General features: G+C 55.5%; 1 protein-coding gene across 5 annotated transcripts in view; it reads right to left on the bottom strand.

Annotated features, from left to right (window-relative positions):
• LOC132008465 (tetraspanin-18) overlaps positions 1 to 15732 on the bottom strand; it is a 178025-nt gene extending 162293 nt beyond the window's left edge. For 3 of the 5 annotated variants that reach the window (XM_059387113.1, XM_059387118.1, XM_059387116.1), the window contains exon 1: positions 15435 to 15732. The gene's annotated coding sequence lies outside the window, so the exon portion shown is untranslated. The other 2 variants (XM_059387114.1, XM_059387115.1) reach the window with 2 other exon arrangements.
• Positions 15733 to 15970: the final 238 nt, after the last annotated feature.

Below are 15970 nucleotides of genomic sequence, written 5' to 3'. Positions count from 1 at the left end.
CCACACTGCTCAGGTAGCTGTGAAAATAATTTGTCTCTGCACTGAGGTGTTTTTGCTTGGTTGGTTTTGGGTTCTGCCCCCTGGGTTTTATAGGTGGCAAACAAGCCCAGAGAGGGCCGGCGCCTTGCCCAAGATCACACAGTGAGACTGCATCAACGCTAGAATTTGCACCACCTCCCCATTTCTAATCTGAGGTTCTACTGCAGTGGGCCTTTCATAACCAATGAGGAACCACCAGAAAAAGCAGACACAGGATGGTAACTTCTTTCAGCTCCAACCAATCACATCTGTTTCCCTTCTTCCCTGCTAAGCAGTAAACAGTGGGGACACCGCCCAGGCGGGCTGTGGGCAGAGACCTCAGCACACAGACAAGGGCCCCAGCCAAGAGCAGGCCGGGCAAGTTCTCTTGCTGATCCCTGGGCTGTAAGAAAGAGACTTTCCCCAATGCAGCAGAGAGTGGTGATCTGAGAGCAGAGAACTGCCCTTTTCTGAAGCGATAATGTACACAAGCCCAGGGCGGGGCGGCCACGTGGCCGTGTTTCCAGCCACCCAGGAGGCCCCCAGCTGTCTGACTGCGATCCGTCTTTATTAACATTTGCACAGAAACTCACAGGGCCTCTCGCTGCACATGAAAATCAAGCAACCTCATGTTCCCCCCTCCACCAGGCCACAGGGCTCCTTCTTGCTCCTCGCCCTTCCCTCAGGCTACAACGCAAAAAAAAACAGGGGGTGGGGGATGGGGGGAGGTTCAAAAATACCAAAAGTTCCTTAACATCCGCAAATCCGCCTTCTGAGGCCATTTTCAGGAACGTGTGTCTGAAACTGCGTCCAGCAGTACTTCCTCCCTTGGGAACTGCTTTGTCTTCACCTCCAGTCTTTCTCTTTTATGGAACTTTGGGCCTTCAGGGGGCGGGAGGGGGCAGAGGCAGGCCCCCTGAACCCCCAGCCACCATCCACGTCCACCACCCCAGGCAGGCCTCCAGAAATGGCTGAAGGGCGGGGACACTTGCCAGCTCCGGCACACACCTCTCTTAGAGGTCTAGTTCGCGGCTCCCCAAACTCCTGAGGTCTGGCTGCTGGCGGTGGGCCTGGCCCTGGGCAGCCTCTCCTGTACTCCGCTCAGCACTGCGTGTCCACTCCCTTCCTTCAGCCGTCCACCCGCCTCACCGCTGGGGGCCAGGTTCCATGGAAGGGAAAGGAAGAAACCAGAAAGTGGCAGGGCCAGAAGCCACCCAGGAGGGCTGCCCCCCAGGCCCCCAGCTCTGACCACCGCTCCACGCGGCTCTCTTCCCGCTACCCACCGAACTGGCTGGGACAGGCCTTGGCCCAATCCTCTTTCTTCTCATCCCAAAGGTATAGTCAGTCATTCAGCCCTTGGTGAGGCCATAAGGCACAGGTCCTACAGAACACACAAAAGTACACACACGTATGCACATACGTGTTACATGTGTGTGCATGCATATGCACACACATAAGGGGTCCTGAATTCTCTGGGTCAGGCGAGGGGAGGGGAAGAGCCCTTCTGTTCACAGCTTCCTGTTAACCGACAAGAGGGACAAGAAGACAGACGTAAGCTAAGAAGATGGCCTGCCCCTCCACACAAGGAGCGCTCTAAGAGCAATGTCTTCTAAGGATGGTCCATGGACCAAGGTCTAGGTCAGTGCCTGGGAATTAGGCAGCCTCAGGAGGGTCAGGGCCTTGGAGAGGGTTGGCAGGAAAGGAGGCGAGCTGGCTCTGGGAGAGGCTGTCTCCTCCTCCGCTCTCTGGTGGTGGGGCGACCACACCTGAGTCACCCACACGAGGGGCAGGGGGTCCTCCATGTGTGACCAAGAGTTAGGAGAAACCGAGTATCCCCAGAAGGAGGGACAGAGGGGGCCTGAGCCTGGGGAGGAGCTTGGGAGGGCCCAGCCCAGGCCAGAGAAGTCCTCGTGGTGGCTACAGATCGGGACGTTAAAAAGACCTAGATGAGACTGAGTTGTGCAGTCCTGCCTGGGTGGCTGGCTACCCTCAACCTCCAATCTTCAGGAAAAGTCTAGTGGACACACAAGAAAGGAAAGAAGGAAGGAATGCACGCCTACCCCAAGCTGCACTGGGAGCCCTTTCACATTCCACAGACCTCAGAGCAACACTCCCCTTGGGATGGGAAGGGCCAGCCTTGTGGGATGGTTCAGACAAATCCTCCCATTCCTCGTAGCCCCCTCCACCGACTGGGCCATCTCTGGAATTCCATAACCTCATCATCTTGGGCTTCCCTTCCCACGAAATGGGGATTAAAAATCTCCCCCCAGTGGGATGGGCTGGGCATCGTATGGGATCACGTCTATGCGTCTGGTGTGTAACCCAGAAAAATTCTGCTGTGCTCCCAGAGGGAAAAGGGCAGGGAAGAGGGCCCAGGTGGCAGGTCGCCCCACACCCAGCTCCAGATGAGACACTTGATTGGGCCTGTGTCCTGGCCTTTTTTCAGATGAGAACACAAGACGCTCAGTTAGGACAAAAAACTAGCCAACCATCACGCAGTGGCTGAGAGCCAGAATTTGAACTCAGCTCCAGGGGACCCAGGAGCCAGAATTCCCACTCACTCACTCACAGACAGCCCCATTCAAAGGTCACGTGGATGCCACGGCTGCCCTTGGAACTCTTCCTTCCGAGAAGAGTGGTTAATTTTAATCCCGTACATTTCGATCCAGCAGACGTGCGTGAACTCAGGCACACACTTTAAATATGTTATTAGCATTGTTATTGTTTGGCCAAAAATATTCTATCGGTGCTGTCTTTCTCTCTCTGCACACCCATGCACCTCTCAGACAGGTTTGAGCAGAACTTTGTGAGCCGTGCGGCTACTTAGAAACAAAAATTGCCCATTATTTAAATTCAATTACATAGTAACCGCTTTTTAAAAAGAATATTTTTATTTGAGCTCATTGTGTAGCCAAGCATCAGACACTTTCTTTCTTCAAACTACTCTGAGAAGGAAAAATTATCAAATGAAAGGAAGGAAATGTTATGCATATCATCCCAGCTACTGAAAATAATGCTGATGGATTTTCCTCTTGCGCTCTTAATTTATTTAAACAACACCCCACTTCCATCAACAACCACGCCTCAGCTTCCTGAGTGCTTTTCTCCAGGGGATTCGAGGCTTTTTGGTCATATTCCCCGCTGGAGACTCAGAGGAGACTGTCGAGTCGGAGGAAGAAGACCCAGGAAAAAGCACCACTCACCCCCCCCCCCCCATCCCCAGTATGTGGCTGGAGATGTCAGAAGTCCACCACGGTGGGACAGAGAGCTGGTTTGAGCAAAAGTTAGGACTAGACCCCAGGCTCTGATTCTGGACTTTCAGTCCAGTGCTCTCGCGGTCTCTTCAGCGGGGGGACAGAGGAGATAATGATGTTTCACCGGGGTGGTGGGGGCAGTTTGGGCTTCAGTCCAGCGCTCCTGGTGCCCCCACCCTGCATCCCACTTCCATGGCAATACCACATTCCAAGGTCTCCTGAGATGCATTAGGCTCAGCATCAACCTCCAGGGTCCCCATCTGGTCTCTGGGTCACGCACGAGGGGGATAGCGGCCTGGGCAGCTCCCACCTGTCGCCCCAGCTCCAGCCCCTCTGCTGGGGGACCTCTAGCTCATCCAGCCTCTCCAAGAGCAAGCAAGCAGGCAATGGCTTCAGAGATCGCTCTGTTTGCCTTGGCTCCTCAGCCCCTTTTGCCCAGCAAGAAGCCGCTGGAAAAGAAAATAAAACAACAACAAAAAGCCCTTTGATCTGCCATCCAACCCTCGGGGAAGGTGGAAATCACCCTATGTCATGACCTGCTGGCCTCCCGCCCACAGAGCCCATCCGCAGGGCCCAGGGCTCTCCCACAGATCCCAGCCTGGGCTCCCGGACCCCTTGAGATGAAAGCATCATGGTGACATCTGTGCAGACCCAGTGGGGGAGGGACAGGAAGAGGCCAGAGAGGGCCAAGCAACTCTTCAGGAGGGAAGATGGCCATGGACCCAGCTGGCCACAACACCACAGGTGATCCCCACAGAGTGTCCACAGGTGGGGCATCAGGAAGGCGGGGCGAGAGGACTCTCACCGGGAGGGTCCCCAGTTGCCCCCAGCAGTGGGCTACCCAGCACATCTCTTACTGACTCTCCTCCCCTCCCTGGCCGCTCACCTCTCCAGGGCCAACTCATACATAAACAATTTGCAACCAAATCTTTGCTCGGGGTCTGCATGGAGAGCCCCCCCAGCTAAGACAAGGCAGAAGGACAAGTGCTAAGGCAGCCAGGGGACAGAGCAACAGGGACAGTGCGCCCCTGGGGACAGGCCATGGAGGGTGCTGTGCCCACACACACACACACACACACACACACACGCACCCATTTACCCTGCAAACAATTCCAGAGAAGCAAGAGGCTAGTGACCTAGTGGTCTCCAGGTGAGGAGCCTAGGTTAGGACTGAGAGTTCATTTCCATGGAATATACCCTTGTTCCAGCTGTTAATCTCTTATTACGTTGACTATGATGATTCCCCCATCTTTCACCAGTAAAACATGACTATCTTCAAAGAGCTTTCGAGAGCTCCTGGAAAATCGGATCAATGAACTAGGGAGAAGGAGCAAACCTCGGAATCGGTAACCCCTCCCTTCCTGGCCCTTCATGGCCTTGCCTCTCTCTTAGCCTGGGAACAGGAGGTCAGGTCCCCACTCCCACATAGGTTTGGTAGCAGCTGTAGAACAAGGGATTAAGGGCCGCAAGGCACAAAGGGCCAAGCAAGAGATCTCTGAGACCCGTGGATCCTGATATCCTCCCTGTTCTGGCTGAGACACAGGCTGGTTCCAGGAGGCGAGACCCCTGGTATCCCCCCCAGAGGAGCACAGCCACGAACAGACCATCTAATGCTTGACCGTGTGCTGGAGGCTGGGACCTCTTGGCTGTGCATTTCTACACCTCTGCTCACCGGCTATGTGACCTTGGGATAGTGACCTAACCTCTCTGTGCCCCAGTTTCCTCAGCCATAAAACGAGTGCAATCATAATACTGAGTTAGAAGGTGTCATGGGCTAAAATGCATTCCCCCAAAATTCATGTTGAAGCCCTAACCCCCAGCACCCCAGAACGTGATTGTATTTGGAGACAGGGTCTTTCAAATGGTAATGAAGTGAATGGTGAGACTAGTGGGGTGTGTCTTAATCCAATTTGACTAGAGCCCTTATTAGATGAGATCTGGACACCCAGGAAGCAGAGCGGAGGCCCACGCACAGAAGAAAGGCCACGTGAGGACACAGGAAGGCGGCCCTCGGCAGGCCAAGGAGAGAGACCTCAGAACTAACCAAACCAACTGACACCTTGGTCATGAGCTTCTAGCCTCCCAGACTGAGAAAATAAATTTAACATGAATCAATTGAATTAATCCTCACAACAGCTCAATAAATGAGGTGTTATTTTTAGTCCAATTTTATGGGTGTGAAGATAAGGCACAGAGGGGCCGAGCAATTTGCCCGAGGCTGTGGAGTTAGGAAGGAGCAGAGCTGGGAGTGAAAACCTGGATTCTATTGGATGAGCTCAGACCCGTGAGCGCCTGGCACACTCCAAGAGATCAATGCCTGTTAGCTGTGCTCATTCCCCCAAACAACTCGGAAGAGACCGGCCTGCAGGGGAGAAATTGAACAGAGTCACCAGCTACCCATGCCCATGCGCCCAGCCTGGGATGCAGCATTGAGCAATGGCTCGGGGGTCGGGGGGAGGGAATCCCTGTCCTGGGGACCTGCATTACAGTGAGGGAGGCAGACATTAAAGAATGACAGTGACAAAGTCAACAAGGGTGCAATCTGAGCCACCAGGAAGATAATTTGGCCTACGCAGGAGTCCAGGAAGGCTTTCTGGAGGAGGTGATGCAGGGGCTGAGGACCAAAGGATGAGAGGACTCTCATAGCTAAAGAGGGAGGAAAAAGTATTGCAGGGAGGGGGCAGTGCCATGAGGAGGGGCCATGCTGCTAGTTGGGGGGACAGAAGGAAGCAAGGTGGCAGGTGGGCTGGAGGAGAGAGGCCCGCTTGGGATGGGAGGGGGCAGGGGCTGTGGGAAAGCCTTTGAACACAATCGAGAATCCACAGAAGGGTCGCAGGCAAGACAGCCAGCGCGATCACATTGCACGACAGATGTTTTTCCTAACAAAGTGTGGAAGTCGAGCTTCCGTAAATTGAGTTTTATTTTTAAGGCAGGAGGGAGCAATGGGAATCCGAGAGCTAATCCGTCTGGAAATTGAATGGGGGTCCCCTGGCCCAGCTGGCATTTTCACAGATCTGGGCTGCCTCGAGTGAGGTGCACCTGTTAGGTAAAAATCCTGGAGGAGGGGCACCTGGCCTGCTCAGTCGGTAGAAGGTTTGACTCCTGATCTTGGGGTCAAGGTTGTAAGTTCAAGCCCGGTGTTGGAGGAAGAGTTTACTTAAAAAAAAAAAAAAAAAAAAAACTGGTCCGGGGTGGGGGTGTGTCTCTGCTTGCCATGGGAACACTGGATACCGTCAATGTGGCTCTTCCCACCAGGCCTCCAAACGGCCTGCCTTCCGGGGTGACCACAACCATCCAGGCTCCCCTTCCCCAGTGTCTTCCCATCTCCCCTTCTCCAAGCTTCAACCTTCGCTTGAATCCACGAGCAGACCTATGCTGCTCTTACTACCGGATGTAAGTGCCTTTCCCGACTTTTCCATAGCACCCAGGGATCCCTACTTGTTTGTTCCATGGTATCTCGGTGCCCCACATACAAGGGGCTTATGGCTAGAGGCCTCAGTGCACAGCAAGAGGGATGTGATTGCGAAGATGTTAGAACGAGGAGTTCACCCATTCACTCATTCATTCAGCACCTACCTATTGAGCATCGATTCAACCCCAGGTGCCAAGCTACACCCCGTGGGGTTTCCCCACCTTTGTTCCGTTGATGGAAGCAGACAATAAAATACCTAGACTAATTCTGGCATTCACTGAATCCTTGAAAGGTCCCACTCAATCCTCAGAGACGTATTTGTGCATTGTAATCCTATCTTCGTAAAACTCTGGGAAGTGAAATGGTAGCACAGAAAAGTTCAGTAATTGTCAAAGGCCAAACAAAGGCCATGGTATGGGACTAAATCAGAATTTGAACTGAGGCCCTTATGCTCGGAAGCTGAACTCCCAACCTTTGAACCTTTGATCACGTGTTGCCTCCTCATGCCTTCATCTCAACCCTCAACGGCATCAGCTGAACCCCTAAACCCTCTGGGGCTCCCCTGGGGTGGGCTCTGAAGCCCAGAGCTGTCTGCTCAGGCCCCCTAAGCTCCCTCCTCAAGCAGAGAGACCCAGACGTTGGCCCTGGGGAGAAAAGCCCAACCTGCAAAAGTCACAGCGACTTCTGGCACGAAACAGAGTCCGGGATAAAGAGTAAAGCAGGGACAATTTGTCTCAAGGGGCTATTCTTTTTTTTTTTTTTTTAAAGATTTATTTATTTGACAGACAGAGATCACAAGGAGGCAGAGAGGCAGGCAGAGAGAGAGGAAGGGAAGCAGGCTCCCCGCTGAGCAGAGAACCCGATGCGGGCCTCGATCCCAGGACCCTGGGATCATGACCTGAGCCAAAGACAGAGGCTTTAACCCACTGAGCCACCCAGGCGCCCTCAACGGGCTATTCTTAACGTAGGAGAACATGGAAAAGAAGACGACTCCAGAAAGTTGGGCTGGAAGAACATCACTGGCGCCTTCCATTCAGTCATTTCAAATTGTTATTTCTAGAAAACATGCTACTTGTAACTGGTCACAATTCACATACGTCCCTGCTCCTTGAGTCCAGACAGGACACCCTGCCTGTCCCGACAGCAGCATCTGGCAGGTGCTTCGCTGCGGACCCAGTGTGCTTGAATGCAAACATTTACCTCCTCTCTGCGCCTCGCTGCACCAGGAGGTGGCTGTAAATCCCCTCCTTACTGCTCAGAAAACTGAAATGTACCGAGACCGATTTACCGATCACTTGCCAGTGGTTTAGCTGCAGGAACTTGGGCCCATTCTTTGACTTTCTGGGAGTAAAATGGGGCAATCCTAGTACCCACTTGTTACGGGTTGGATGGTGGACCCCCAAAAGATATGTGGAAGTCCTAACCCCCGGGACCTGCGAATGTATCCCTATTCAGAAATGGGGTCTTTCCAGATGTAATCAGTTAGGATGAGGCCCTAAGGCCCTAATCCAGTAGAACTGGTGTCCCCATAGGGAGAGCAAAGACAGACTCAGGGGAAGACAGCGTGGATGATGGGAACAGGCACCAGGTCCTGTCCATTAGCCAAGGGACACCAAGGATTGCCAACAGTCACCAGAACTAAGGAGGAACAAAGAGGGACCATCTCCTAGAGCCCTGCGAATACCCTAACTCAGGGCTTTTAGCCTCCTGAACTGGGAGCAGAGAATTGTCTGTGGCTTCCATGTCCCACCATGGTCGCTTGTCACGGCAGCCCTAGGAAACCAGCCACCTCTTAGGGCCCTCGAGCTACTCCAAGGCCCCACTCCAAGTGTTTCATGTGGCAGAGGCGGCCGAAGTGAGGTCTGGTGGCAGGAGTGAATGAGGTGTGTTTGAGGGATCCCGCGACACCCACTGCCAGGCTTCCGTGGCCCGCATGCGCTTCTCTGAGAAGCAGGAGGCAGCTAGCCTCCTTAGCATCTTGGCGGCAGCTCCGGCAGAAGGCCACTCTCCTCAGCCCCCAAGTGCAAGTGTCCACCATGCCCGGGGAGTGGTGGTGCCCTCAAAATCCGGTCTTGAGGAACCACTGTCTCCCTAACCAAAGACACTTCCACGCCAGTGTCCAACCCATTGGCTATTCCTTTGAGGGGAACACTTAATCCCCATTATTCTGGAAGGTGTTTATGGTTGGGCTGGGAAAGTACATCCTTCCCCTATGGGCTCAAACCCACAGTAGAGGAGTGCCCGGGCCTGCTCTGCTGGCAGAGGCCTGGAAATGTGAGGCACCAGGTGGTGGTGGGGGGGTGCCCCTCCCCCAGGAGACCAAAGCGCAGGTCCAGAGAGAGCAACACTGCCAGGGAGAGTGCTGTCATCTGGCCCAGCCAGGAAGGCAGCAAAGTGGGAGGGGGTGCCCAGCCGTACCCCAGACCCCTCCCCCGCAGGGTATTTAGACTCCAAAAGATGGGGCCCACATCCAAAGGCCAGAGCTTCAAGTTCTTCTCCCATTGCCAATGAAAGGCATGTTAGTTCAACAGGAGAGCAGAGGCTGAGACCACGGGCAGTTGGGGGGGGTGGGCATCACCTCCCATCTGCAAGTTACAGGCCAAGGTGCTGGGCCCACTTCTAGCCTCTCCTGGGTGCTGATCCTTTACAAGGCATCCCTTCCTTCCTACTCAGGTGGCAGATAAGAGATACACAAACATGTTGATACCAACTACGCACCCGGGCCAGATTAGCCTTATGGCTTCCCATATACTCCCCATTTTGCAGACAAGAAAACTGAGTCCCAGGAGAATGAATGAGCACTAACTGATGGGTCAGGATCCCAATCTGGGTCTGACTGTCTTCCTGCCGGCAGAAAATCTGGGCTGGAGGGTCCCTCTCATTCTCTGCACAATCCCACAAAGGAGCAAAAGGGCCACCGAGGCGGGGCTGCACAGGTGGGACAGGAACCACAGGTAACTCTGTAGGTGATGGCCAGTGGGGGGGTGTGGGGGCGGGGCTCCAAAGCTTAAGAACTGCAAAGTAACTCCCAAAGCAGTGTGTGGGGGCACCGAATGCCCTTGGCTTTGACTGTGAATACCTACAACTAGGATTCCCTCACCTCACCCCCCACCCTTCTCCCTCAGCATCCAGATAGTGCCTGCAGTCTCCCGCGACGCTGTTAGCATATGGGAGGAGCAGCTATAGGAGGTAGGGTTTGGAAGACCCCAGAAGTTCGCAGGACAGTAAATTTCAGTAAGCCAAAGGAGGCCACGGGAGCACTAGGCTGAATGAAGGTCAAGGCCCAGCTTAGTGTCCTTGCTGCACACTCACTTGCAAGTCCCTTAGCGCCTCTGCGTGCCACCTCCTTCCAGGGTGTTATGGGCACTTTACCATCTCCCCTGTGATCCCCTCCCTGTACACAGCCTGAAATCTACAAAGAACAACGCATACCACGGATTCTTAGAAAACAGAAGCGTCCATGTTTTACGCGTGGACAACATACCAGGTTTACTCGGGAAGCTTTAAATGCATCATCTCAATTCATCCTTAAAGTGCTCTATTGGAAAGTATAACTGAAGAGTTAGCGCTCAGCAAATCTCCACGCATGTTCTGGCATTCCCAGCATCCCTTGCAGCTGGCTGGGGAACCACGTGACGGATCTGACCCAAGCACTGGAGCTGGTATGATGAGGGTCACCTTCTGGCTGGGGCAGCTGGGCATCCAAGGGCCTCCCCCACCTCTCTCTGCCCTTCGGCAGTAACTTCGATGCCACATATTCCAGAAGGTGTCACTACCAAGATGGTGGAATCACCATCCTCCTGAGTCCCTGAGTAACTGTGTGGAGCAGAGACCTGCCCCAGACAAGCCACGCGGGCAGGAATTACACCTGCAATGTTAAGTCGCGGAGAGCTGGAGTCCTCTGCGGCGGCGGCTGATTTAGCTGAATGGTTTTATTGCTATGACTGTTGCTCTGCTGCTTTTCTCAGGTAAGGAAACCAAGGCCATAAAGCCAGTCAGGGGCAGAAACAGGGTTCAAATTCACCACTGTGACTCCAACACGCATCCTATTCCAGGAACACCCCGTTGTTGCTCAGTTAGGTCACTGACTTCCCGGAAAGCTGAGAAATGGACAGAGAAAAGAGGGAACCACAGAAGGCTCTGAGCCCAGAAGCCAAGCAGAAGCAGCGAGGAGGGCCTGATGGGATCTCAAAGCTCACGTTCCTGGGGCTTTGGGGCTCACAGGAGGTTCTGTCTGCGGCTGTACGCAAGGAGGAAATATCACAGAGGGGTTTAGAGCCCTGGATGGGCCAACAGATCGGCCTAGTTTCAAATCCTGGTACTACCACTTCTCACTTGATTTTTTTCAGAGCCTTACTTTAACATCTGCCAAATGGGGACAAGATCTAAACCAGCCTTGCGGGTGCAGATGGGATGGAGTCTGGTCTAGCTGCTGGTTGATGGTCAGCATGCCCACAACGTGAGCCACCACGAAGATCACCCCCACCATAGCTCCGAGCACCAACCTTGCCAGGGGGGTGAGGCAAGGGGGCAGCAGGAGGAGGCTGCCCCAGGCAAGGCAGCCCGTAAAGCCCAGAACACACCCCTGGTCTAGCCTTTGTGTCTGCAGCAGAACAAGGGGCAGGGGACAAAGGGGGTGAGCAGGGCCGGCCAGACATAACGCAACAGAGCAGAGAAGCCAGATTATTTGTTTTAAAGTTGCAAGCGTCTTCTAGCAAGACGGCCTTTTATTTGGGTGAATCTGGGAGTTGTTTATCAGCTTAAACTCATTATCCGCACATACGGTCTTCATACTGTGGTTCAGGGTAGGAAACAAAGGATGGAAGGGAGAGAATGGGCAAACACTAGCGGAGGGAATATCATCCCTCAAGTGCCAGAAACCAGGATATTTTCGGTGACGTCACACTGGGCTCCCTGCCACGAGGATGGGGCTATCAGGCGAATATTCACAAGGTTTTAACTCAGGTCCATTCTCAAAGCAGACTTTTCCCAGCCCTCACACACATTCAAACCCAGGCAGCCTAACCACCATCCAAACGCTGTCGCTGAAGAAAGAGCAAAACGGGCTCAGCGAGGGCCAGTGACTCCCTTGAGGTCACACAGCTCCACCTGCAAGAGAATCAGGGCTCAAACACAAGTGTCTTCTCTCAGAGTTTGGGGACCTTCCCCCCACCAAACCCTGTTGCCTCTCGGTCCAGACGCACATGCGCAGAACCAGTGAACATGCTTCTGCTCATCTCCGAGTTGTCTGATTTATTAATTAAAGCAGCGGTCTTGGGAGAAGACAACGGACAAGGGTGGAACCATAAGATAATCAGCGCGGACATGAAAGACCTACTTCGCCAGCTGCAGACACTGGGGCTCATCATCTCTCACTGTCTCTTTTCAAAAAGAGTTTCCTTACGGCAGACACACCCATCCCCCCCCCCCCCCCCCCGCCCCCAACCCACGCTCCTGCCCCGGGATCCAAGCGCTGATTCCGGTCCAAAGTGCCAGCCCGCATAGCAGGAGGAGCCCAAGCTGGCAGCTTTGCTCCATTGCATCAGGTTGCAGAAATATTCGATCGACCGATCATCTGCTCCGGGGGGACCAAAGTGCTTGGTTCCAAGGCCCCCTCCCTTTGCCGCGTACCAGCTGAGCACGAACAAATGTTCCTGATTTTTCCAGCCCTCTGGAAGGAGGGGTCCCTCAAAGGGGCGCCCAGCCACCAACACGGGCTCTCCTTAGGAAAAGGGAGTGAGGGTTAGACAAGCATCCAGAGACAGGCACCCTTGTGAGCCTGCAGACAGACTTAGGGTTCCCAGCAGGCACCGGTTATTGACATTAACTTCTCCGTCCAAAACAGCAGTCTGATGTTGTGCAGGGCTGGGGCGGGATGGGGCAAAACAGCAGGAGAGGTGCCTTCCGCTGGACTCAAGGCAGAGCAAAAGCTGCTTACTGCCTCAAGAAGTTATACCTTCCTGCCTTTCAGCAGCAAGTCCACCAAGATCTCCCAGGCCAACGCCTTCAGGTTAAAGACTGGGGAAGCAGGTTCAAGGCTGAAAGTGACTGTTCCAGAGCCCCCCTGGGATCCAGTAAAGGTCCATTTCAAAGCAGCCCCCACCAAGCCCCCCCAAACCTTGCTGTTTCCTCCCCTCCTTGGCACCTCCCACAAATCCCTGCCATAACTCCTTGCCTCCACACCCCTTTCCCACCGGTCTCAACACCCCCCCCAAACCCCGTGTTCCAGCCGTCCCTCACACCACTAAAACCTCATCCAGGAACTCAGTAGCTCTTTCCAGGCTGACGTGGAATTTTTTAAAGAAGGAGGGGCTACTCCCTAGATGACCCAAAGTATCCTAACTCCAATTCCAGACAAACTTCTGCTTCTAGAAAGTGCCCCAGTAGACTGCCATTTCAGCCTCGGGTTGGGATAAAGCTGTCCCAAGGGCCAGCGTTGTAATGGATTTAGGGACGGGAAGATAAGGAGACTGAATTTCCAAGGCTTGAAATTTTGCTGAATCAGAGATCTTGGAGTTTATACCAGGTCCACACGTGATAAGCTACCCAAATGCAAACACCTGCGAAGTCTCAAGTCCCTCTTCTCCTCAGGGCAGGTGCGGTGGGTCATGAGTGGGCCACAGAAAGAAGGAGCTCACGGCCCTCAGGGGCCCCATGATCACACTGTCCCAGGGTCCAGGCTGTGTCAGGAGGCTTTCTTCCAACAGAGGAACAAGAACCACGAGAAATAAAACACAACCCCAAACTCCTTTTGTTTTCAGGCCCCATGATGTCTTGAAGACATACCCGGAGACATCCATTGGGCCTCCCCACCCTTCCCCTGTCTCCTCCTCCCACCCCTTCTGTTCAAAATAAAAATCATGCCGATCTTTCTGGCACCTCTGCCCTACAGCATTTTGGTAACATCCAGCAAAAACATGCGGTGGGCTCTACAGAAAGCCAGAACCTCAACTAACTCTCTTTCGGGGACCCCCCCCCATTTCCATGACCTCTGCAGGGGACTCTGGGGATGCGGGCGGGGGAAGGGCTGTCCAGTGAGCACACACTGCTGGCCAAGAGACTCAAGAAAACTTCCCACAGCCACTATGAGGCCACCGCCCGTTCTTTGCTCATGTGTCCTCTCTTGGGGTGCAGGGAGGAGGGGGGGAATTAAAGAGAGGAGGCAAGAGTCCCTTCAGTCCACGTTCAATGTCCAGCAGGCCCACACCGGACAAAGCTGATACTCTTCAGAGATGCCAATGGCAATCCTGCTTCCCCCAAGGGCTCCGCACAGATACACAGACTCCAAGCACGCAGGTGGGGGGCTGAGGTCAGAAAAAGGGACGTATCGCAGGTGTCTTACCAACAGCTGTGAAATGGCCGGATTAAAGTGGACTGTAGACCCAGACCCAGGAGCAGAGCGGCCCTGTCGCAGGCTGAGTAACCCACTTCAGCCTGGACCGCTGAAATCTCACAGGGCCCTTCATGACCCGGTCCCGTGCCTGCCAGCTTACTTGTGCCCACCCAGGACAGATCTGAAGTGCCCACAAGACAGTCATCCAGCCCATCCATCTGGCCACATGCAGGAAACAAAGGTACAACTTTTACAAGAAGGGCGCATTCAGCAGTTTGGGCTGTAGACCCCAAAAAAACCTCAACAAATTGATCCTCTCATCCCGTTTCTCTACACCAGTTCGCTGTTAGTGTCAAGTTTCTCTTGTTCTTTTTCCTGGGGTGAGTATTTTAATCAACCATACACCTCGCCTGCTCCCCTAGAAAAACCACCCCCTGACGACCAAGCTTTCCCACACACCGTGTACCCCAACTCCACGCTCGGACTTCTCCCGCGCCGTCCCACGGGGGCGGCCGGTTCCCCCGCGCGGGCCTCCGCGCCTGTTGGAGGGTCTGTGGTTCTAAGTCCTGGGTTTCCGTGCATTTGTCTCGCAGGAACCAGGACTCGCCTTCCTGTGGGTGAAAGGGCCGGGGAAGGGCTCCCCCTGGCGGGGGCCAGCTCACCTCAATCTAGCGGGGATCCAAAGCTGGCGCGAGCCCACGCGAGCCAAAGCAACCCTCCCAGAGGACTCCTATTATATATACCCCGTAAATCCGGACGTGCCAGAGAGGCTCGGACCTCACCGAGCACCCACAGAGTCGCCGCTTCGCTTCCCCAAACCGCGCACACCCTGTACGGGATAAGGGGGACCCGGGAGGAAAGCGTGGCGCCCCTGCCCCTCCCGCCCCGCCCCGCTGCTGGGACCCCAAAGGCGGATCGCCTTCGGTGCCCTGGCTGGGCCCAACAATCTTCCCGGCAGGATCCTCGATCCTAATCCCTCGTCTCTATCGGACCTCCTACGGAGTGGCGTGGCCCGCACCCCCGCCCTCGGGGCACAGACCCCGCTGAGCCCCCAACCTTGTTAACCACACCTGCTACCCCCTGCCATCCTCTCGATGCCCCCCAATCACCCACCCAGAGCGCCCAGCGCCGACTGGGACCGCACCTGTCCCGGGGGGAAGCCTCTAGCCCGCGGATTCGGGGCAGGGATCTGGGGCGGGGATGGGGCAAGCACGTCTCCCCTGCCCCCTCCCCAGGCCAGTTTAAGTAGAACTTGGTTTCTGGGCTTCCCCGGGACCGTTCTGGGATCCCTCCCCCATTCTATCCCCATCCCCGACCGTACCCAACAGTCGCCGGGGGGAGCGCCCCTGGGGTCTCCAAATCCCCGGGGGTGCAGCAGCGGGGCGCACGCAGGGCGCGGAGGTGCGGAGCCCCCTACCTTCCAGCAGCAGCAGCCGGACCCCGCGCCAACTCCCGCCGACGGCCGCGGGGGAAACTTTCCCCAGGCGGAGAGGCGCGCTCGCAACTTGTTCGGCGCCGGCTGCCTTCCTGGCGGTGGCGGCGGCGGCGTGTCCGGGGACCCGGTGGCGCGAGGCGGCGGCAGCGCTGGCTCGGGGCTCGGGGCTCGGGACTCGGGGCCGGGGCTCTGGCGGCCTCGCGCGGCTCCGCTGTGGATCGCTCGGCGCTGCGTCCGCCCCGCAGCCTGGAGCCCCCGAGACGCCGGCGGCAGCTGCAGCCGCCCGCCCGCCCGCCGGCCCCACCTCCCAGCCACCGCTCCGTCCCTCCCTCTCCCCCGCGCTCCCTCCCCTCCCCAAACCTCCTCCCCGCCAGTCTCCCGTCTCCAGTCGCCGCCGCCACCGCTGCCGTGGCGGCCGCCGAGAAGACACGTTTCCTCCGGCGGGCTGCCCCTCTCCTCCTCCCTGCCTCGGTATCCTCCTGCGGTGCGGCCTCCGGGCCATGTTTCGGGGCCCCGGG

This window comes from Mustela nigripes, unplaced genomic scaffold, assembly GCF_022355385.1.
Source record: "Mustela nigripes isolate SB6536 unplaced genomic scaffold, MUSNIG.SB6536 HiC_scaffold_148, whole genome shotgun sequence".
NCBI lineage: Eukaryota > Metazoa > Chordata > Mammalia > Carnivora > Mustelidae > Mustela > Mustela nigripes.
The sequence above is the reverse complement of the archived record's forward strand: the minus strand, read 5'-3'. Positions and strand labels throughout refer to the sequence as shown.